The sequence below is a fragment of the Phyllobates terribilis genome, unplaced genomic scaffold, assembly GCF_046119375.1.
Source record: "Phyllobates terribilis strain yellow unplaced genomic scaffold, ASM4611937v1 Scaffold_1584__1_contigs__length_252767, whole genome shotgun sequence".
In the NCBI taxonomy this organism is placed as follows: domain Eukaryota; kingdom Metazoa; phylum Chordata; class Amphibia; order Anura; family Dendrobatidae; genus Phyllobates; species Phyllobates terribilis.
In genome coordinates, this window is record NW_027364344.1 from 228,751 (window position 1) to 252,647 (window position 23,897).

Sequence of the window (23,897 nt, forward strand, 5' to 3'; positions counted from 1 at the left end):
CAAGATCGGTGATTGGTCGCGGCCGATATTTAAATTTGGCGCCCAAATCGGTGATTGGTCGCGGCCGATATTTAAATTTGGCGCCCAAATCGGTGATTGGTCGCGGTCGGCGTCCGCGACCAATCAGCACAATAGTGTTTAACTTTGGCGCCAAGATCAGTCATTGGTCGCGGGCCAAGACAGCGACCAATCACCGATTTGTGCAGCAATTTTAAATAGCGTCCGCAACCAATTGGATGTCAGCGGCGCTGCCTGTGCAGATACTTCCGCTGCAAGAACCCGGGACATGAGCGGGTGCTCGCAGCAGAAGTATCCCGACCCGCAGCGCCGCTCCCCGGTCCTCCCTTCACACCCTAGTCGCTGATCTCCCCACAGTATCCGCATGGTGTTACAAAGGTCCGGAAATTTGTGTTAAAAATCGCTGATTGGTCGCTGGCGCTGCCCGCGACCAATCACCGATTTGGGCGCCAAATTTAAATATCGGCCGCGACCAATCAGCACAGCGGTGTTTAAATGTGGAGCCAAGATCGGTGATTGGTCGCGGCCGATATTTAAATTTGGCGCCCAAATCGGTGATTGGTCGCGGGCAGCGTCCGCGACCAATCAACGATTTGTGCGGCACATTTAAATGGCGGCCGCGACCAATTGGACCCGCAGCGCCGCTCCCCGGTCCTCCCTTCACGCCCTAGCCGCATGGATGTCAGCGGCGCTGCCTGTGCGGATACTTTCGCTCCGAGATCCCGGGACATGAGCGGGCGCTCGGAGCAGAAGTATCCGGACCCGCAGCGCCGCTCCCCGGTCCTCCCTTCACACCCTAGCCGCTGATGTCCCCACAGTATCTGCATGGTGTTACAAATGTCCGGACATTTGTGTTAAAAAACGCTGATTGGTCGCTGGCGCTGCCCGCGACCAATCACCGATTTCGGCGCAAAATTTAAATATCGGCCGCGACCAATCACCGATCTTGGCTCCACATTTAAACACCGCTGTACTGATTGGTCGCGGACGCTATTTAAATGTGACACCCAAATCGGTGATTGGTCGCGCACAGCGTCGGCGACCAATCAGCACAGCGGTGTTTAACTTTAGCGCCAAGATCACTGATTGGTCGCGCTCTCCGCACGCGACCAATCAGCGAATCGTACTGGTGAGCGGGGAGCGGAATCGTATTAGTGAGGACCGGGGAGTGCCGCTGCCTGTGCGGATACTTCCACTCCGAGAAGCCGGGAGATGAGCGACTGCTCGCAGCAGAAGTATCCCGACCCGCAGCGCCGCTCCCCGGTCCTCCCTTCACACCCTAGCCGCTGATGTCCCCACAGTATCCGCATAGTGTTACAAAGGTCCGGACATTTGTGTTAAAAATCGCTGATTGGTCGCTGGCGCTGCCCGCGATCAATCACCGATTTGGGCGCCAAATTCTAATATCGGCCGCGACCAATCAGCACAGCGGTGTTTAAATGTGGAGCCAAGATCGGTGATTGGTCGCGGCCGATATTTAAATTTGGCGCCGAAATCGGTGATTGGTCGCGGGCAGCGCCAGCGACCAATCAGCGTTTTTTAACACAAATGTCCGGACCTTTGTAACACCATGCAGATACTGTGGGGACATCAGCGGCTAGGGTGTGAAGGGAGGACCGGGGAGCGGCGCTGCGGGTCCGGATACTTCTGCTGCGAGCGCCCGCTCATGTCCCGGGTTCTCGGAGCGGAAGTACCCGCACAAGCAGCGGCGCTCCCCGTTCCTCACTAATACGATTCCGCTCCCCGCTCCTCACCAATACGATTCGCTGATTGGTCGCGCTCTCCGCACGAGACCAATCAGTGATCTTGGCGCTAAAGTTAAACACCGCTCTGCTGATTGGTCGCGGCCGCTGCCCGCGACCAATCACCGATTTGGGCGCCACATTTAAATAGCGGCCGCGACCAATCACCGATCTTGCCGCGACATTTAAACACTGCTGTACTAATTGGTCGCGGATGCCAGCCGCGACCAATCAGCGAGCTTGGCGCCAAATTTAAACAACGCTCTGCTGATTGATTGCGGTCGCTGGCCGAGATCAATCAGCAGTATTGGAGCAAAATTTAAACCCCACTCTGCTGATTGGTCGCGGTCGCCGGCCGCGACCAATCAGCAGTATTGGCGCCAAATTTAAACAACGCTCTGCTGATTGGTCGCCGGCCGCGACTAATCAGCGATTTTGGTGCCAAATTTAAACACGCTCTCCATTCCTCACTAATACGGTTCGCTGATTGGTCGCGGCCGCCGCCCGTGACCAATCAGCGATTTTGGCGCCAAATTTAAACAACGCTCTGCTGATTGGTCGCGGTCGCCGGCCTCGACCAATCAGCAGAGCGATGCAGAGCGGGGTTTAAATTTGGCCCCAAAGTCGCTGATTAGTCGCGGCTGACGGCCGCGACCAATCAGCAGAGCGTTGTTTAAATTTTGCGCCAAAATCGCTGATTGGTCGCGGCCGGCGGCCTCGACCAATCAGCAGTATTGGCGCCAAATTTAAACACCGCTCTGCTGATTGGTCGTGACTAATCAGCGATTTTGGTGCCAAATTTAAACAAGCTCTCCAGTCCTCACTAACACGGTTCGCTGATTGGTCGCGGGCGCCGCCCGCAACCAATCACCAATATTGGCACCAAATTTAAACACCGCTTTGCTGATTGGTCGCGGTTGCCGAACGCGACCAATCAGCGATTTTGGCGCAAAATTTAAACACCGCTCTGCTAATTGCGCCCCGTCGGCCGAATACCTATTCTAGAATACCCGATGCATTAGAATCGGGCCACCATCTAGTTGGATATAATTTCACACAAAACCCCAAAAATGGACCGGACAAAATTGTTGGCATCTTTCCAAAATTGTGGGTAAACAATTTTTTTTCAAGCATGTGATGCTCGTTCAAACTCACCTGTGGCAAGTAAAAGGTGTGGGCAATATGAAAATCACACCTGAAACCCGATACAAAGGGGAAAAGTTGACTCAATCTTTGCGTTGTTACGTGCCTCACTAAGCAGGGAGAACAGAAAGAGGAGAAGAGAACTGTCTGAGGACTTGAGAACCAAAATTGTTGACCAATATCTTCTTTTTGTGTTGTTCCAATACACACAAATGAAATAAACATGTGAACAACAAAACGTGTAATTGTAATAATTTTCTGGGAGAAATACATATATATACATTCATAGACAGACTTCATGAGTTCTCCTACTAATAGACTGTCATACCGAGGGACGCAGCTTATAGGAGTTTCCAGGGGCGGATATACCATTGGTGCAACAGTGGAAAGGGGACCCACATTCACATCAAAAGATGCAAGCAGCTTCTTTCACAGTACGTTATTAGACTGCAAAGAGCCCATGTACTGTTCTTGCCCAGGGGTCTTCTCCTGGGGGTTGCAGTTGTACAGCGGCTCAATATCTTGAAGGTACCCAAAAGGCTCCATAGTATTGTTGGGATTTTGCATTGATTCATGCATCTTGTCTAGAGATGAGCAACTAAATTTGCAGGACCTTGGTCTAAGAGAGGAGGTTAGTAGTCTGTGGCTGTTGGATGGGAGCCTTGCTAACCGCCTCTTACATGCCGGCATCCCTGGCTCCTCTTTTGATTAGCCGGCCAGGCGTGATGTCATTTGTGCCTCACACCACAACTATGACATCGACATCAAAAGAGGAGCCGGAGATGCCGGTTCATGGAGCTCCGGTCCTGCGGCCGTGGAATACTGACCCGACTGTTGGACCAGAGTCCTGCAAATCCATTCGCTCATCTCTACTCTCGTCATATCTACCAATAAGGGAAGACATTGTATGGGATTTCCCATAATACCAGCATAAAATGAATCCATCTGCATTGAGTTTTCCATGCTGTTTGTGGCAGGGTTTTATAGAGGTACATCTGGGTATTTGGAGCTCTGGGTTCAATCCAGATCTCCAACTTCTATAAAGATATGTTGTAAAATTAATGTGTACATTAAAAAGTGCCTGCATATTGTGGAGTTCTCAATCTAGTCTGCAGGTTTATAATCTGTATAGATTTCAGCCCCCTTGCAATATGTATGTTCTATGAATGTTTCTGCAGATGATTTCACCGTTACATCCTTCTTGTAGGGCCTGAAAAACTCCTATGATAATCTGCAGCTCCAGCTAAATGATATTGTGGAGCTTGTGCGAGGAGGCAAATTGTCCCAGCAGACTGGCACCACATTGGGGGCTCTCGTCACCATAGAGGGGCACGCTCGTGACGTGGTCATGGAAATGATCCAAACAGGTTTGTGCAAACATCATGGCTGGCACCAAACTTTCCAATACCATGTTCTATTTATCATACACTACATGGAGAAAGGTATTGTGCCCCCTCCACATTACACCTACAGGGGCTTTTATGGCCTCCTATTCTAAATCCATATACAGGATGTTAATATGGAGTCAGTCCCTCTACAGATATCACAGCTCAATATGCCGAGCACCTTCATACATTTCACCCCATTCCTATGTTCTTTCCATATCTATGTTATATTCCCCCCTCTTTTCTTTGAGTTTTCATAGGACACAATTGATCTTGTCACAGTAAAGCAATCTTGGGGTGTACTTACAATGACGTCTATGGGGCAGTAGTCATTTATGCATATTGAGATGGTGGTCCCTATACAGTTATATGAAAAAGTTTGGGCACCCCTATTAATCTTAAGCTTAATGTTTTTAAAAATTGGTGTTTTTGCAACAGCTATTTCAGTTTGATATATGTAATAACTGTTGGACACAGTAATGTTTCTGCCTTGAAATGAGGTTTATTGTACTAACAGAAAATGTGCAATCTGCATTCAAACAAAATTTGACAGGTGCATAAGTATGGGCACCTCACCAGAAACGTGACATTAATATTTAGTAGATCCTCCTTTTGCAAAAATAACAGCCTCTAGTCGCTTCCTGTAGCTTTTAATGATATCCTGGATGAAGGTATTTTTGACCATTCCTCTTTACAAAACAATTCCAGTTCAGTTAAGTTTGATGGTCGCCGAGCATGGACAGCCCTCTTCAAATGATCCCACAGATGTTCAATGATATTCAGGTCTGGGGACTGGGATGGCCATTCCAGAACATTGTAATTGTTCCTCTGCATGAATGCCTGAGTAGATTTGGAGCGGTGTTTTGGATCATTGTCTTGCTGAAAGATCCATCCCCTGCGTAACTTCAACTTTGTCACTGATTCTTGAACATTATTGTCAAGAATCTGCTGATACTGAGTGGAATCCAGGCGTCCCTCAACTTTAACAAGATTCCCGGTGCCGGCTTTGGCCACACAGCCCCAAAGCATGATGGAACCTCCACCAAATTTTACTGTGGGTAGCAAGTGTTTTTCTTGGAATGCTGTGTTTTTTTGCAGCCATGCATAACGCCTTTTTGTATGACCAAACAACTCAATCTTGGTTTCATCAGTCCACAGGACCTTCTTCCAAAAGGAAATTGGCTTCTCCAAATGTGCTTTTGCATACCTCAGCCGACTCTGTTTGTGGCGTGCTTGCAGAAACGGCTTCTTTCGCATCACTCTCCCATACAGCTTCTCCTTGTGCAAAGTGCGTTGTATAGTTGACCGATGCACAGTGACACCATCTACAGCAAGTTGATGCTGCAGCTCTCTGGAGGTGGTCTGAGGATTGACCTTGACTGATCTCACCATTCTTCTTCTCTGCCTTTCTGATGTTTTTCTTGGCCTGCCACTTCTGGCCTTAACAAGAACTGTCCATGTGTTCTTCCATTTCCTTACTATGTTCCTCACAGTGGAAACTGACAGGTTAAATCTCTGAGACTGCTTTTTGTATCCTTCCCCTGAACAACTATGTTGAATAATCTTTGTTTTCAGATCATTTGACAGTTGTTTTGAGGAGCCCATGATGCCACTCTTCAGAGGAGATTCAAACAGGAGAACAACTTGCAAGTGGCCACTTTAAGTAGCATTTCTCATGATTGCATACACCTGGCTATGAAGTTCAAAGCTCAATGAGGTTCCAAAACCAAAAAAGTGCTTTAGTAGGTCATTAAAAAGTAGGTAGGAGTATTTAAAACAAGAAAATAAGGGTGCCCATACTTATGCACCTGTCAAATTTTGTTTGAATGCAGATTGCACATTTTCTGTTAGTACAATAAACCTCATTTCAAGGCAGAAACATTACTGTGTCCAACAGTTATTGCATATATCAAACTGAAATAGCTGTTGCAAAAACACCAATTTTTATAAAACAATAAGCTTAAGATTAATAGGGGTGCCCAAACTTTTTCATATAACTGTATAGGAATGTTTTTGCATCTGTAGGTGTCGGCATCCCCTGTATATGACTCATTGCCACAATTGATATTCTTTATAGTCAGTGTTTTGGATGGCCTAGGTGCGGTTTGTAATATTTTCTATCAATGGTGTGTGTGCCCTCCTCTGTGCGGTGTCCTTCCATAACCATGGATGTACTAATAAAGGGTTTTTATGTCAATTCCTTTAATGACCTTTTGTTCGGCTTCTTTGTAGGTATTATGTAATTCTCTGAATGGTCAGCCATTCTAAGCCTGAGCAGACATATGGCAATGTAATTGATGTGTGACTGACATTGTTCTTCCCTATGTTGCGGTGACATATTTATGTTGCCATTGTCCAGTATTTTTTCTAATTAATCATCCTAAAGGTGTTTAGTGGGGTTGAGGTTGAGAACGTGTGTGAAACAGTTCTGCTCTTCTATTCCCTTAGGGTTGGAAGCTACAATTGTTTAAAATGTCTTGTGCTGAAGCATTAAGATATCTTTTCACTGGAACTAAGGGGCCTAGACCAACCCCTAAAAACAAGGCCATACCTCCACCAGCAAACTGTACAGCGGGCACAATGCAGTTAATAGGGTAACGTTCTCCTGGTATTCACCAAATCCAGACTCGTGCATCAGATGCCAGATAGAGAAGTGTGATCCGTCACTGCACAGAACAGGTCTCCTCCAGAGTCCTGTGGTGGCGGCTTCACACCACTCCATCTGACGCTCGGCATCGTGCTTGGTGATCCTTGGTGCTCCTCCTCACTATGCTCTGCACTATTGGCCTCAAGGACACTGTTCTCTCCTGGTTCTCCTCCTATCTCTCTGACCGCTCCTTCTCTGTGTCTTTCGCCGGCTCCTCCTCCTCTCTCCTTCCCCTTACTGTCGGGGTACCTCAAGGATCAGTCCTAGGCCCCCTTCTTTTCTCTTTATACACCGCTCCCATTGGACAATCAGCAGATTCGGTTTTCAGTACCATCTCTATGCTGATGACACCCAATTATACACCGCTGCTCCGGACATCACCCCTGCATTACTACAAAAGACCAGTGATTGTCTTTCTGCTGTGTCTAACATTATGTCCTCCCTCTACCTAAAACTGAATCTGTCAAAAACTGAACTACTCGTCTTTCCTCCCTCCACTAACCTACCTGTGCCCGATATTGCCATTTCCGTTTGTGGCTCAATCATTACTCCCCAGCAACAAGCCCGCTGTCTTGGGGTAATTTTTGACTCAGCTCTTTCCTTCACTCCTCACATCAAATCACTTGCTCGTTCATGTCATCTACACCTCAAAAACATCTCAAGAATCAGGACTTTTCTCACCTTTGACTCGGCAAAAACTCTTACGGTCTCTCTTATTCATTCTCGTCTGGACTACTGCAACTCTCTACTTATCGGGCTCCCTCTTACTAAACTCTCCCCTCTCCAATCCGTCCTTAACGCAGCCGCCAGGATCATATTCCTCGCCAACCACTACACCGATGCCTCTTCCCTCTGCCAGTCATTGCATTGGTTGCCCATCCAATATAGAGTTCAATTTAAACTTATCACACTTACCGACAAAGCGCTCCATGCTTCAGTACCCCCCTACATCTCCTCCCTTGTCTCAGTCTACCACCCTACACGTGCCCTCCGTTCTGCAAATGACTTAAAACTAAAATCCTCCATAATCCGAACTTCCCACTCCGGTCTCCAAGATTTCTTGCGTGCTGCGCCAATTCTTTGGAATGCATTACCCAGGACAGTTCGATTAATTCCCAATACCCACAGTTTCAAGCGAACCCTAAAAACTCATTTCTTTAGACTGGCGTATCGCCTCCACACACTATCTGTCCGTCCCAGTTTTCCCTCATATTAAAATCTTCTTCAATTTCAGGTTCATACCAACCGTGCACATAATAGCCTCGGTCAGGACTGCACTCATACTGGCAGGTGACCAGTCCATGTATTATTTATCCTATATACTGTAGTATATCAAGGCTGCATTATACAATATACAGTATGTACATTCTACTATTTGTGTCTCCCCCATTTCCTCATAGACTGTAAGCTTGCGAGCAGGGCCCTCACTCCTTTCGATATGAGTTATGTTTATTCTGTATTGTTTGTATATGTCCCCCCTAAAATTTGTAAAGTGCTGCGGAATATGTTGGCACTATAAAAATAAAAATTATTATTATTATTATTATTATTATGTAAGGCTGCATGCTGCTGCTTGGCCATAAAGCTCCTGACGGGGGCGCAGTGTTTGTGGTGATGTTGTTACCAAAGGAGATCTGGACTCTGCAGTTATGGAGTCAGGAGAGCGTTCTGCCCTCTGCTCCTCAGCACTCAGTGACCCCGCTCTGTAATGTTCCGGGGTCTCCTGAGTTGCTGCAGTTCCTTCTACTCCTTAATAATATCACTCACATGTGATGGGGGAAGATTTAGGAGGGAAGAAATGTAATATCCAGACTTGTTACCCCGGTGGCTCCTATTACAGGACCGCGCTGGTATCAGAGAGCTCTGCACCACCAGCCGTTCTGTCATATGTTACTAACAGCACACAGCATGGGAGGGCGGATGTTATACACCGGGGGGGCGTGGGGATTGATGTTATACACTGGTGGGGGCGAGAGTCTTAATGTTATACAAGGCCGAGGGGCCAGATGTTATACCCTAGGGGTACGAGGGGCTAGATGTTATACACTGAGGGGCGAGGGGACGGATATTATACACCAGGGGCGAGGGGACGGATATTATACACCGGGGCGAGGGGACAGATATTATACACCAGGGGCGAGGGGACGGATATTATACACCAGGGGCGAGGGGACGAATATTATACACCGGGGCGAGGGGACGGATATTATACACCAGGGGCGAGGGGACGGATATTATACACCAGGGGCGAGGGGACGGATATTATACACCAGGGGCGAGGGGATGGATATTATACACCAGGGGCGAGGGGAAGAATATTATACACCAGGGGCGAGGGGACGGATATTATACACCAGGGGCGAGGGGACGGATATTATACACCAGGGGCGAGGGGATTGATGTTATACATGTCCGAGGGCTGGATGTTATACACTGAGGGGCGAGGGGATGGATATTATACACCGGGGCGAGGGGCGGATATTATACACCAGGGGCGAGGGGACGGATATTATACACCAGGGGCGAGGGGACTGATATTATACACCAGGGGTGAGGGGACGGATATTATACACCAGGGGCGAGGGGACGGATATTATACACCATGGGCGAGGGGATTGATGTTATACACCAGGGGCGAGGGGACGGATATTATACACCAGGGGCGAGGGGACGGATATTATACACCAGGGGCGAGGGGACGGATATTATACACCAGGGGCGAGGGGACGGATATTATACACCAGGGGCGAGGGGATGGATATTATACACCAGGGGCGAGGGGAAGAATATTATACACCAGGGGCGAGGGGACGGATATTATACACCAGGGGCGAGGGGACGGATATTATACACCAGGGGCGAGGGGACGGATATTATACACCAGGGGCGAGGGGATTGATGTTATACATGTCCGAGGGCTGGATGTTATACACTGAGGGGCGAGGGGATGGATATTATACACCGGGGCGAGGGGCGGATATTATACACCAGGGGCGAGGGGACGGATATTATACACCAGGGGCGAGGGGACTGATATTATACACCAGGGGTGAGGGGACGGATATTATACACCAGGGGCGAGGGGACGGATATTATACACCATGGGCGAGTGGATTGATGTTATACACCAGGGGCGAGGGGACGGATATTATACACCAGGGGCGAGGGGATTGATGTTATACACTGGTGGGGGGGGCGAGAGTCTTAATGTTATACAACAAGGCCGAGGGGCCAGATGTTATACACTGGGGATACGAGGGGCTAGATGTTATACAAGTCCGAGGGCTGGATGTTATACATTGAGGGGCGAGGGGACGGATATTATACACCAGGGGCGAGGGGACGGATATTATACACCAGGGGCGAGGGGACGGATATTATACACCGGGGCGAGGGGACGGATATTATACACTAGGGGCGAGGGGACGGATATTATACACCGTGGGCGAGGGGATGGATGTTATACACTGGGAGCGAGGGGACGGATATTATACACCGGGAGGGCGAGAGGCCGGATGTTATACACCAGGGGGAGGGAGCTAGGGGACAGATGTTATACACCGGGGCTGGGGGCCGGATATTATACCCTGGGGGCCGGATGTTATGCAATGGAGGGCTTGGGGTTGGATGTTATACAGTGGGGTTGAGGGGATGGATTTTATTCACTGGCGGGGGGGCGAGGGGACGGATGTTATACTAAACTAGGGGTGAGGGGTGGATCTTATACACCGGGGGAGGCGAGAGGCCGGATTTTATAAACTGGGGGCTGAGAGTCCGGATGTTATACACCGTGGGCAATGGGACTAAATGATAATAGCAGAATTCGGTGACTAGGAGTTTTGTCCTATAATGTATGTGCATTTGCCTTCCCTTTAGAAACTCTCCCTTGTGATTCTGCAGTGTCTTAGAGGTTGACTATCTTTTCCTACATTGCTCAGGAGTTTCTCATGAAACAGACTTCCAGTGGCTTGCCCAACTCCGCTATTACTGGGAGAATGAGAATGTGAGAGTGCGAATCATCAACTGCAATGTGAAGTCCGCCTATGAGTACCTGGGCAACTCCCCACGCCTGGTCATCACTCCGCTCACTGACAGATGCTAGCGGACTCTGGTATGATGTGATGGGTTATGCTCAGAAATCTTTTTGACTTTTGTATGATGCATGAAACTTATTAGAAAGTTTATTGATATTTCATACCAGTTCTTTCATGTTTCATTGGTAGATCGGTGCTTTTTATCTAAATCTTGGTGGAGCTCCAGAAGGTCCGGCCGGCACAGGAAAAACCGAGACCACCAAAGATTTGGCCAAGGCGCTGGCCGTGCAGTGTGTGGTCTTTAACTGCTCTGATGGTTTGGACTACATAGCAATGTCAAAGGTACATACAATGTTAAGCTGCTCCATTGCAGATAATAAACTGACTCCAACCGATGTTCTGCTAACATCTTTTGATTATATAGTACAGACCAAAAGTTTGGACACACCTTCTCATTTAAAGATTTTACTGTATTTTCATGACGATGAAAATTGTACATTCGCACTTAAGGCATCAAAACTATGAATTAACACATGTGGAATCACATACTTAACAAAAAAGTGTGAAACAACAGAAAATATGTCTTATATTCTAGGTTCTTAAAAGTAGCCACCTTTTGCTTTGGTGACTGCTTTGCACACTCTTGGCATTCTCTTGATGAGCTTCCAGAGGTAGTCACCTGAAATGGTTTTCACTTCACAGGTGTGCCCTGTCAGGTTTAATAAGTGGGATTTCTTGCCTTATAAATGGTGTTGGGACCATCAGTTGTGTTGTGCAGAAGTCTGGTGGATACACAGCTGATAGTCCTACTGAATAGACTGTTAGAATTTGTATCATGGCAAGAAAAAAGCCGCTAAGTAAAGAAAAACGAGTGGCCATAATTACTTTAAGAAATAAAGGTCAGTCAGTGCGAAAAATTGGGAAAACTTTGAAAGTGTCCCCAAGTGCAGTTGCAAAAACCATCAAGCGCTACAAAGAAACTGGCTCACATGAGGACCGCCCCAGGAAAGGAAGACCAAGAGTCACCTCTGCTTCTGAGGATAATTTTTTTTTTTAAATAATAATTTTTATTGATTTTTAACATATAACATAAGTATGTAAATGTACATTCCAATGCATTATTCTTAGTTTAAGTGTTCATAATCTCAGTTTTGATTATCACCTTACTAATTGTATGGTCTAGGAACAAAGTAAACATTGAAGAAAAAAAACAAAAAAACAAACCCTCCCCATTGCCCTCCCTCTTCCCCAACCTGCAGGAAACATTTGTATATTTCTTGTGTGCACCTCTCCTTTCTTTTCGTCTTCTTCTTAATCCCTTAAACATTATTGAATATTTAGTCTGTATCCATATTTTATACTACGTCTTAACCTGTATCCCTTCCACCTTTTCCATCAACATTCAGATCAACTATTTTCAACTTCCCCAATGTTCCACCCAAGTCTTCCAGTATGTACCAACTGGTCTGTTCAAAGGGTTTCATAATTTCCTGAAGTTCTTTGTTTGTGTAATGTCTAAGTAAGAAGCTTTTCCATTTTATTATGAGCGATTTTATACTCTTTTCCTTGTTACGCTCGGCTTCCAACCATTCTAAGTGAAACAAAGTTTTCATTATAACTTTCCGATTTGGAATGGAATCGCTCAACCAATCCTTTAATAGGCTTCTTTTAGCTATTATACAAATTAAGTGGAACATTGGAGTTAATGTGTCCTTTCCTTTTTGTTGTGGGGCTTCTTCTCCTTTCCAGTAATGGAAGAGGAACGGTAATGGGTGCAATGATATGTTCCCAATACCTATATTTTCCATCATATGTTTTATATCTTCCCAGAATTCCTGTACTTTAGGGCATCCCCAGAGTCCATGTAACAGATCAGATTTTCCGAGTTTGCATTTTGGACAATGTACCAGACGATCCCTCATTGTTCTAGATACTGGTATGTTGAAGGCCAGTACAGCTCTGTGCAAAATCCTAAATTGTGTGTCTCTCCAAACCTCACTTAAGATGTTTTTCCGTACCGCCTGCCAACCCGCCAGCAATTTTTCCCTGATTTCCTCACCCTCTATTTGTTTGGCCCAGGATCTGAATGTTTTCTCTATATCTATTTTTCCAAGGATGCCTTTCAGATTTCTGTATATTGCGGATATATTGCATGTACCTGTTCGGTCAAATAATAGATTATCCATTGCATTCCTTCTCTTCTCTTCACTCACATTTATCAAATGCGTCATAATTGTCCCTTTTATTTGTCCGAATTGTAGGAATTGTTGTTCACTTAGCTTGAATTTTAATATTATCTCTTCCCTACTCAGCCACCTAGTTTCTTCTTCATGTAGTAGATTAGCTATTTTATGGATCCCCCTCACCCTCCATTCCTGAAATAGTTTGTTCTCTGCTATTTGTTGGAACACAGGATTTCCCCATATGGGTAAATCTCTCGATATTCTCCATGATAATTTAAGTTTTCTCCTAAGTTCCTTCCATGTAGCTATTGTATCCCGATACACTATTGAGTTTTTTATTTTTTTAGGCATTATGCTTTGTGGCGTGTGTAATAAGGCGACTAAGTTCCACGGGTACGCATACGATTTTTCCAGGACCGTATCAGAGAACCCACTAGTGTCTTTAAACCAATCTACTATGTGACGGGAAATACACGCTAGATTATATCCTCTTATGTCTGGCAAGTTTACCCCTCTCTCTTCCCTGGAAGCCATCAATGTATTCAGTTTTATACGGGGTCTTCGACCTCTCCACATAAATTTCCTAATAGTTGAGTATACTTTCTGCACATCTACATGTTTTAGGAGAACAGGAATGGTCTGCAGTGGATACATGAGTTTCGGAAAACTCATCATTTTTAAAAGGTGAATCCTGCCCAATAGACTCAAAGGCAAATTTTGCCACCTTTCTAATTCCTGTTGAATTTTGGAGATGACTGGAGGAAAGTTTAAGTTATATATTGACTCTGGTTTTCTCCCCAGCTTGATACCCAGATATGTTATATGTGTTTTGGATATTGGAATACTGCACATTTCCTTTTCCACCATACTACTTCTGTCTCTATTTGTTAAGTGGAGAATTTCGCATTTGCTTTTATTTAGAGTGAATCCCGAATACCTACCAAAATTTTCCATAAGATCCAGGACCCCTGGCAGATCTCTTGCCACCTCAGCCATGTATGATATCGTCTGCGAAATACGAGGCCTTAAGCTTCATGCCCCCTATTGGTATCCCTTCATAAACTTCATGTTGTTCTAGGTATCGCGCAAGGGGTTCTAATGCCAGATCAAACATTAGCAGGGACAAAGGACATCCCTGACGTGTTCCCTTTTCAAGAGGGAAATTTGCCAATAAATGACCTGGGGTTTGAATTCTTGCTGCGGGGTTAGCATATAGGGCTTTTATAAAATTTCTGAAGTTTCCCACAAGCCCAATTTTGTCCAAAACTTGACCTACCCAGCTCCACTTCACCTTATCAAAGGCCTTCTCTGCGTCTAGTGTAACCAGAGCCGGCTTACCTCGACTGTTTTCTTCTTTATTTATTGCATCTATGGCTAACAATGTACGTCTTACATTTGTAACTGCACTCCTACCTTTCACAAAGCCCACCTGTGCGGGTGTTACTAATGTTGGGAGTATCTCTGCTAATCTGTTTGCCATGAGTTTGGATATTATTTTAACATCTTGATTTATCGAGGATATAGGTCTATAAGATGCTGGGTCCTCCACATTTTTCCCTTCTTTTGGTATTAAGCTAATATGAGCCACATTAGTGCCCACCAACAGATCCCCCCCCCTGTAACAATTCGTTATACCATGCAGTCAAAGTAGGGGTTATTTGTTGGGACATGACCTTATAAAAATCGCCCGTGAACCCATCCGGCCCAGGTGCTTTTCCAGCTGGCAATCCCCCAATGGTACTCTTCACTTCCTCCTCTGTAATGGGAGCTTTTAGCATATTTAACTGTGGCTCTGAGACACAAGGTATGTTAATTTTTTTTAGAAAGTCCTCACCCCTACTTGTGCCCTTGGCCTCTTCTAAATATAAGGTAGCATAATACTCCCGCAGGGTTGAGTTTATTTCTCTAGGGTTATCCACCATTAAACCCTCTCTAGTCTTAAGCTTTAAGATATTACTCTTTCCCTTCTTGCCCTTTGCCAAGTTTGCTAATAGCTTTCCTGCTTTATCTCTGTATCTCCTCAACTCTATTTCCATTTCCGTCTTTCTAAATAATTCTTTTTTTCCCGCCCATATGTCAAAATCCCTTTTGGCCTCCCTCCATTCATCCCTATTTTTAGCTGTTTTTTGTTGTTGAAAGTGCAAGCATTTCTCCCTTCATTTCCTACTAAATTCCTCATATTTAGTGTTTGTTTTTTTAATGTATGCACATACGCTATTCGTTTCCCTCTCAGGACCGCCTTTCCTGCTTCCCAGTATGTTTGTGGTTTCAGACCATCCACTGAATTGTGGTAAGAATACTCCTCCCACCATTGCTGTAATATCACTTTAAATCGCTCGTCTCCAAGAAGAAACGATGAGAATCTCCATATGTAGTCCGTTCCCCTTGGATATTGCTCAATTAAATTTAGAGAGATTGGCGCATGATCCGAAATCACCATTTCCTCAATTTTTGACTTTTTGCATCTGTCTAGTAGCCCTCTACTCACCAATATATAGTCAATTCTAGACCAAGTTTGATGTGGGTGGGAAAAGTGTGTAAATTCTCGTTCATTGGGTGATTCCAACCTCCAATTATCCGACAAATCTGTGTCTTCTATTAACTCTGCCAATAGAGTTGATTTCCCACTAGCTTTTTCCCCTCTTGTCCTCACGTGACTCAATCGATCTTCCTCTATAGAGTGTGTGTTGTTGTAATCTCCTCCTACTATCATGTTCTTTGTTGTGTTTTGTAATATCTTAAAACGTAGTTGTTCAAAAAAAGGTTTTTGGTCTGTGTTGGGCGCATATATATTGATTACACCAATTTCTTCCTCATTTCTTTCTAGCTTTAGCATTATGTACCTTCCATCTGTATCCCGTTCTACCTGCGTTACTTTGTACGGTAGATTTTTGTGCAGCAATATTAGAACACCCGCCTTTCTTTCCACCCCCTCTGAACCATACACCTCTCCCACCCACAATTTTTTCATCCTAAACAAATCTTCATTTCTCAAATGCGTTTCCTGCAGTAATGCAATATCTGCTTCTAGTTTCTTTAAATGTCGCAGAACCATCATTCTTTTAGTCGGGGCTCTAAGCCCCTTTACATTCCATGATACAATGTGCATACTATGATATTTTCATTTTTGATTATATGTTGGGTGCTCACACCAAATAATCACAATTTTGTTCTGACTTACATTGTGTTCCTGCATGTCTCCCCTTTGAACAAAAAACAAGTTAACAACCAACAACAAACAATCACTCAATAGCATTTTTCTGTGACTTCCTTTTTCTGGCTTATTCCCCCACAAGCTCCTCCCCCGCAATATTTCTTTTGTTAAACCACCTCTAAGTTCTTTAAGTGGTCACCCCCTCAAGTGACTACAAATAGGAGAGTCCTTGGGTCGCCAGTCTTATTAAAGTGTCCTTCTCCCTGCTTTATCCCCTCCATAGTGTATTACTTATCTGCTTCAATGTCCACTTCCTGGATTATCTTGTGATGTCTGGGTGTTCTTTGCCTTTGGGTCTGTGGGCTCAACCTCCAATTTTCGGATTCCTCTTCTCTCTCTGTACTTTGTTCTGCTTTTCTCCCCTGCTTCAGCGATGTTCCGACCTCTGTTTCATCTTGTCCGTTTTTCCTCAGCAGCTTCGATATGTACTCTTCTGCATCCTTCTGATTTTGAAAGCTTTTTGTTGAGCCATCTGTGTGCCTTACTTTCAATATGGCCGGGTACAGTAATTGGAACTGTATATGATTTTTAAATAGTCTAGAACAACAGTCACTGAACATTCTGCGCCGTTTATTAAGCTCCACAGAATAGTCATTGAAAATGATAATTTTGTGTCCTTGAAAAGTTAACGGCTCTCTTCGACGTCTAAACGCTCGCAGAATGTTTTCCTTATCGTTAAAGTCCAAGTACTTGGCTATTGCTTGCCTTGGTCTCTGGTTTGTCTCTGGCGTATTGTTCGGTCTTTGAGGGCCTATTCGGTGTGCCCTTTCTACCCTCCTGTGAGAGGTTATTCCCAGAGCCTCTAGTAAATCATCTTCAAATATTCTCTGAAGTTGTCTGGGCTTGATAGTCTCCGGGAGTCCAACGACCCTTAAATTATTCCTACGTGATCTGTTTTCAAGATCTTCAATGCGATCTACCAAAATATGAACTTGCTTCTGCAGTAAACTGATGTCTTTATCAGCCTGTTCATTTATATCCTCCAGGCGCCCAATTCTGCCTTCTGCCTCCTCTATTCTCACTTCATGTTGTGAGATGTCTTCTTTAAGACCCATCAGTGTCTGTTTCATTGCATTCTCAAGGGAAACTCTTATCTGTGGGGTGAGGTGTTCGATTACTGATTCAGTAAGTTCTTTGTAGTTTATACTGCTGAAGTCTGCCTGCATCTCTCCCATTAGCTGGCCAGACTCTCTCTGTCCTCTCCCATCTTCTCTCACCCCCATCTCCTGCTGGGAGTCTGTACACAGTTCCTCCCCTCTTGGCTTCTGTGCTGGCGTCTGTGATAAAGGCAAGGCACACTGAGAATCTTCATTGGTGGCCATTTTGGATATCTCCTGAATCTCCCCTGTCATACCACTCAGCGGGGTTTTACTGCTGCGGAGGAGATAACGTTCCATGGTTAATCTGCTTCTCACTGTTCTGTGCTTTTGATCCTAAGTTTTCTTAACAGTTTTTACTGCTTTGAGGGGGTGAAATCTGCTGGGGCTGTGGAGCTATTTCTTCTTACCGCCTCTCAGCCAGGGCCTGACCCGGAAGTCACATTGACTGATTTTAAAGAAAGACTGCACAGTCTATTTAAAGTTTATCCCCTGACAGAGGAACAGAAAGTGAGCATTCTGACGGGGCAGCTCACCGGTGCAGCACAGCGGGAGGTGAAATCATGGTCACATGAGGAGAAAAAGACAGTAAAGGACATTCTGACCCGGCTGTGGAGTACCTTTGATACCCGTACCTCAGCAGAAATTAAAATGTGGTTCTATGGCTGTAAGCAGCGAGCCCAGGATAGTATCAGAGACTATGCCTTGAACCTGCAAGAAGCCCTGAGAGCTATCAAACAAGCTGACCGTGGTAGTGTGCAGGATAATGATAAGCTCTTAACTGACCAGTTCATAAAAGGTCTGCTGTCCAGCGCCCACAGGACCCAGTTGCGCCTCATGGCCCTACAGAACCCCGATTTGACTTTTGCGCAGTTCAAGGATAGGGCCACCCGGGTGCTCCGAGAACCCCCACCAAGTGGCGCTGTAGCTTCCCGGCGCCCTGCCATTACTTACCACCAGGGGGCGGCGCCCTACCCTGCAGACCTTGTGGGGGCTGATGCGCAGGTCTCAAGCCCATCCCCGCCTGCAGACCTGCACCATCAGGTCCAGGTACTAACCAGAAGTGTTGCTGCATTGACCAGGACCGTACAGTCGCTACAGGTGGACCCGTCAGGACCCGTCAAGCTGGCTTCCAGTCCGGAGGATGTCCCGTGGCGTCGACAGAGGAGGATCCCACCATTCAGAGGGAGGCCCGCCGACCGCTACACTGAGGATGGACAGCCGATTTGCCGCCGTTGCAGTCAGCCAGGACACCTAGCAAGGTACTGTACTTTAAATGGGCCCAACCTGGGGCAGAGGGCCAACCCCCAGGCATAAGGTCACCAGGCACGTCTAATTGGCGTGATAAGTATGTGGGGGGACCCCCGGTCTTACCCGTAGTGCTGGACGGTATCCCCATGAGTGCACTGCTGGACACCGGGTCTCAAGTGACTACCATCCCCTACGTACTTTTCAAGCGGTACTGGAATGACGCGGATATAACCCGTTATCCAGACGATGACTTAAGCATCATCACCAGCAATGGCCAACTTGTGCCGCAAGTGGGGTTCAGAGAGATGACCATCAAGATTGGTAAAGTTGAACTGCTGGCACAGGGAGTGATCATTGTGGACATTGATCGCCGTGAGAGTCACCCTAAAATAACTGTGGGTACTAACGTGATTGAAAACTGTCTTTCAGAAGTAATTATGATTTTGCAGCAGGTGGCGATGAATGCAAGCTCCAGCCAACAGAGGGTCCTCCAGAAAGAGATAAGAGCCCTGATGAGACGGCAACAGGTAGAACTGTCTGGTGGTGAGATCGGTAGCGTGAGGATGAGCGACCCGTTCCCCATTGCCATGCCTCCCAAAAGTGAAATGATGATCTGGTGTCGGACTGCAATCGGGTTAAGAGGGAGAGACTACCAAGCCATGGTAGAACCCGTGTACTCAGACAGCAGGCCCACCATTTTGACAGCCAGGGGGGTGGTTGATGTCCACCATGGAAGGGTGCCCGTCCGGATCTTAAACATCGGGGAAAGGGAAGTATACTTGCCCCGGTACGCTACACTAGCCAAATTGTTTGCCGTCCAACACAATGCTATCAGGGTCGTGGAACCCTTGCCTCCATCTTCCCCAGTGGAGAGTAATGGCTCACAGACACACAAGGAGGACTGGTGCCAGGAACTCCATGTGGGTGCTGACTCCACTCCCCTGCACCAAAAACAAGGAGTCTACCGGGTGGTACAGGAGTACGAGAGAATCTTTAGTAAGCACCCGCTAGACTTCGGCAGAGTAAGAGGGATAGAACACCACATCCCCATGGGGAGCCACCCACCAATAAAAGAGAGACACAGGCCTGTACCCCCTGCACATTATCAGAACGAAAAGGGCATGCTGAGAGAAATGAAAGAAGCTGCGGTCATTAGAGATAGCTGTAGCCCCTGGGCAGCCCCCTTGGTTCTGGTAAAAGAGAAAGACGGTACCATGAGAATGTGCGTGGACTATAGAAAGGTCAATCGCATCACTCATAAAGACGCTTATCCGCTACCTAGGATAGAGGAGTCTTTAGCAGCCCTAAAATCAGCTAACTTGTTCTCTACTTTGGATCTTACTAGCGGGTACTAGCAGGTTCCTGTGGCAGAGGCTGACAAGGAGAAGACCGCCTTCACCACCCCGATGGGACTGAGCGAGTTCAACTGTATGCCCTTTGGGCTCTGCAACGCACCAGGGACCTTCCAGAGGCTGATGGAATGCTGTCTAGGGCACCGAAACTTCGAGACGGTCCTCCTTTACCTGGACGACGTGATCGTCTATTCGAAGACTTACGAGGACCATCTAAAGCACCTGGCCGAGGTGTTCGAAGCCCTGGCAGGCTATGGCCTGAAGGTGAAACCCTCAAAGTGTCACCTGTTGAAACCGAAGGTCCAGTACCTGGGACACGTGGTGAGTGCTGAGGGAGTAGCCCCCGACCCCGACAAAGTGACAGCCATTAAGAGCTGGCCAAGCCCCTCTAACATCAAAGAAGTGAGGCAATTCCTCGGGTTGGTAGGCTACTACCGAAGGTTCATCCCCGGGTTCACTAAGATGGCAGCCCCTATGCAGGACCTCCTGATAGGACAGTCTAAGTCCAGAAGCCAAAAGCCACCCTTCAAGTGGGACAAGCCGGAAGAGGAGTCCTTCCGCCAGTTGAAGATGGCCCTCACAGGGGATGAGATCCTGGCCTACCCCGATTATGGCCAGCCTTTTATCCTCCACATAGACGCCAGTAATGTGGGGATGGGAGCCGTACTGTCACAGAACCAACAGGGCAGAGAAAGGGTGATCGCTTACGCCAGCCGGAACCTGAGGCCCACGGAGAGAAACCCGGAGAATTACAGCTCCTTCAAGCTAGAATTCTTGGCAGTGGTGTGGGCCGTAACGATACGTTTCAAGCATTACCTGGATTCTGTGAAGTTCACTGTGTACACGGACAACAATCCGTTAACGCATCTGGACAATGAGACTTGGTGCCCTAGAGCAGCGGTGGATGGCCCGGCTAGCAAATTATAACTTCACCATCAAGTACCGGGCAGGCCGAGCCAATGCTAGGGCATCTGCATTATCGAGAATGCCCCACTTACCCGATGAGGGAGAAGATCCGGACGAGTTGGAGGAAGTAGAGCTCCCTGCATTCCACCGGTATGGGGCCACTCAATACTCCCACCACGTGAAGGAGGAAGACTTAACAACCATCATGATCAATCCCCTACCTCACCACTGCTGGGCCGAGACCCAAGATAGTGACCCTGTAGTCCGCATGGTGAAAGACCTGCTGACCCGAGAAGACGCCCGTCTAGATCCGGATGCCCCAGAGGAAGCCAAGCAGCTATGGAAAGAGAAGAGCAGGCTGTTCTTCTATGAAGGTAAGCTGTGCAGAAGACTCGTCAACCACCGGACGCACGAGCTGACCTGGCAAGTCGTGGTCCCAAGGCGAGATGCAGCTATGGTCCTGGAGGCTTACCATGACAGAGCGGGGCACTTCGGCTGGAAGAAACTGGAGTTCCTGCTAAGAGGACGGTTCTTCTGGATCGGCATGAGAGGGGCTGTAGAGAAGTGGTGCAGAGACTGTGGCCCTTGCAATCTAAGGAGGAAGGACCGCACCAGCCAGAAGACAGCCTTGAGGCCCATCATCACCAAGCAGCCTCTTGAGCTGGTAGCTCTGGACCACGTCAAATTGGCTCCAAGCCGGTTAGGATACGTTTATGCCCTGACAATCGTGGACCACTATTCCCGTTTTCTAGTGGTGGTCCCGGTAAAAAACTTGACAGCTCAAACGGCGGCCAGAGCCTTCCAGCAAAACTTCTGCCACCCACACGGATATCCGGAACAGGTCCTGACAGACCAAGGTCCAGCATTCGAGGCCGAAATCTTCCAAGAGTTCTGCAACCTCTATGGCTGTAAGAAGATTCGGACAACGCCTTACCACCCACAAACCAACGGGATGTGTGAGAAAATGAACAATATAGTCATTGATCTCCTGAAGACGTTGCCCCTGGAGGAACGCAGCCTGTGGCCAGAAAAACTGCCGGACCTGATAGACTTATACAACCATATCCCGGTGAATGCTACAAACTGCACCCAGGTGTACCTGATGCGAGCCAGACCAGGTAAGCAGCCCATAGACCTGGAGATGGGAGTCCTAACACCCGAGGACACCTCCCCAGATGCGGACTGGGATACGGAAAGGCGACAGCAGTGCAAGAAGGTACAGGAGAGTGTGGAGAAGAGCCTGGCCCAGGCGAGAGAAAAGCAAGAGAGACTCTTCAACCAACACGCCCCTGCTGGTCCCCTGGAACCTGTTGAGCAGGTCCTGAAGTGAAAGAGAAGGCTACACAAGCTGGACGACCAGTGGGAAAGGGAACCCTACACAGTACTGCAGTCTGATCACGACAACCCGAAGGTGTGCGTGGTCACTAAGGATGGAGGAGAAACCACTAGTACCGTCTCCAGAGACCACCTAAAAAGGTGCCTCGAGCAACTACGGAATGCAGAAGAGGATCAAAGTGACCTTGAACCCGCAAAGAACAAGGAAGAAATGATCAGCACCGTTCTCGGAGAATTCCCTCAGTCCTGGACTCGAACAAACGGTGCCATAGTGATACCCGTCCTGCATTTCCTGCAACCGGCTCAGCAACAACCTACACCAGAGCAGGAAGATGGAGAAGAACAAGCAGTTCCAGAGGCAGAAGAGCCTGTGCCAGCAGCCCGGTAGAGTCAACCCTCTGCTGACAGTGAGCCTGCCATGCCTGCGGTAAGCCAGAGGACCCGCAGACAGCTGCCTGCCCTGTCTGTAAGTTTAGCCAGTGACTGCACCCCGAGCGCTAGTGAGAAAAACCAGGTTAGACCACCACCAGACAGTGGGTTACGTAGGTCAACCCGAAGCACTAAGGGGCAAATGCCAGCTCGCTGGAAGATCTAAGTGGATAATGTATGTATTTAATGTGTTATGTTGTACCCTTGTTATTAATTATGTTTTTCTAGTTTTTCTAGCTCATGGACTGACAGGTTATGGACGGTGAATAACCAAAACGATCATGTAGATAGTTGCACTTGGTGCCTCTTGCGAAGACGGCCACTGAACAAAAACCTGTCTGGCGTGGCCCCGTGTGGTCCAAAGTAGGTAGTTTTGCCTTGCAGCCACTCCCAGGGCCAACGTTTGGGGTTTGCTTTGGACAGGTCCCCACATCGCTCAAAGACTTTGCTTTGTTGGGTGAAATGGACACCCGGTCGTGGAAGCGCCGTGGCCTTAAGGACAAAATGCACTTGTACATATGTTATGTTGTTGTTTATAACCTGTATTTGTGTTTCCTGTTAGTCCCGGAGTACTAAGTTTTACTAGGGGGGAATGTGTCACCTGGCCTGGATGCCACAAATGTATAATAAAGCTGTGTCTGAGAGCAAAGGGGAGGTTCTCTGGTCAGGGACCATTAGCATGCAGCACCTCCTGTCCCAGGCCAGTAGGGGGAGCAGGCTGCCCCTATAAAAGCTGGAACTGGGGGCAGGGTTAGAGAGTTCTGGACAACCTGTCTCTGCAGTGAGAGGTGTCCCAGAGAAGGGAGAGCCAGTTCAGCTGAAGCTGAGGAGGTCTTGTGGCAGTAGAGGAGCCACGAGCCAGTGACGGAAGGCGAGAAGAGCCTGTCCTGGCTGAGAGAGAAACTGATCTACTGGACTTGGTGTCCGAGGCTGTTAGGAATCCAAGTCCTACAGCAAATAACCAGCCCGCAGAGGACTGTATGTTCCTTGGCCTAAGAAGCCCGGAGGTTCCGCCACAGCAGAAGGGACCAGCAAAGCTTCACCAGGCCAAGAGTAGAAAGGGACCCAAGTTGCAAGCCATACGGGCGAGAAGACACGGTGAGCTCAGGAACGTGGGCTGTTACACCACAAGGAGGGAAATAGCCAGAAAGAGCGCAGAGA